Here is a 304-nt window from a genome sequence, read left to right as displayed (position 1 = left end):
TATCACTAGTATTAGTTATATAATCCTGGACACACCCTTCTGTGTGCCTGTTTCTTCTGTAAAATAGGGTCAGAGTAATACTGTGGTAGTTCAGGTTCTCCAAGAAGCAGTCCTCCTGGGAGGATTCAGCATGCAAGAATTTTGTTAGGTAAAATGCCAGCAAGAAGCAATGGAGAACAGGCTGGAGGATGTTGGACACGTCATCAGATCATGCCACACTTTGAAGAATTAAGAGGATGGTAGAAGCATCCCAGATTACTATGCAGTCTAAGGAATGCCCTGGAAGGCCTTTGGAAAGTCCTCA

The sequence above is a fragment of the Myotis nattereri genome (genome assembly GCF_964212035.1).
Source record: "Myotis nattereri genome assembly, chromosome: X".
Taxonomy (NCBI): domain Eukaryota; kingdom Metazoa; phylum Chordata; class Mammalia; order Chiroptera; family Vespertilionidae; genus Myotis; species Myotis nattereri.
Note: the sequence above shows the minus strand (reverse complement) of the source record.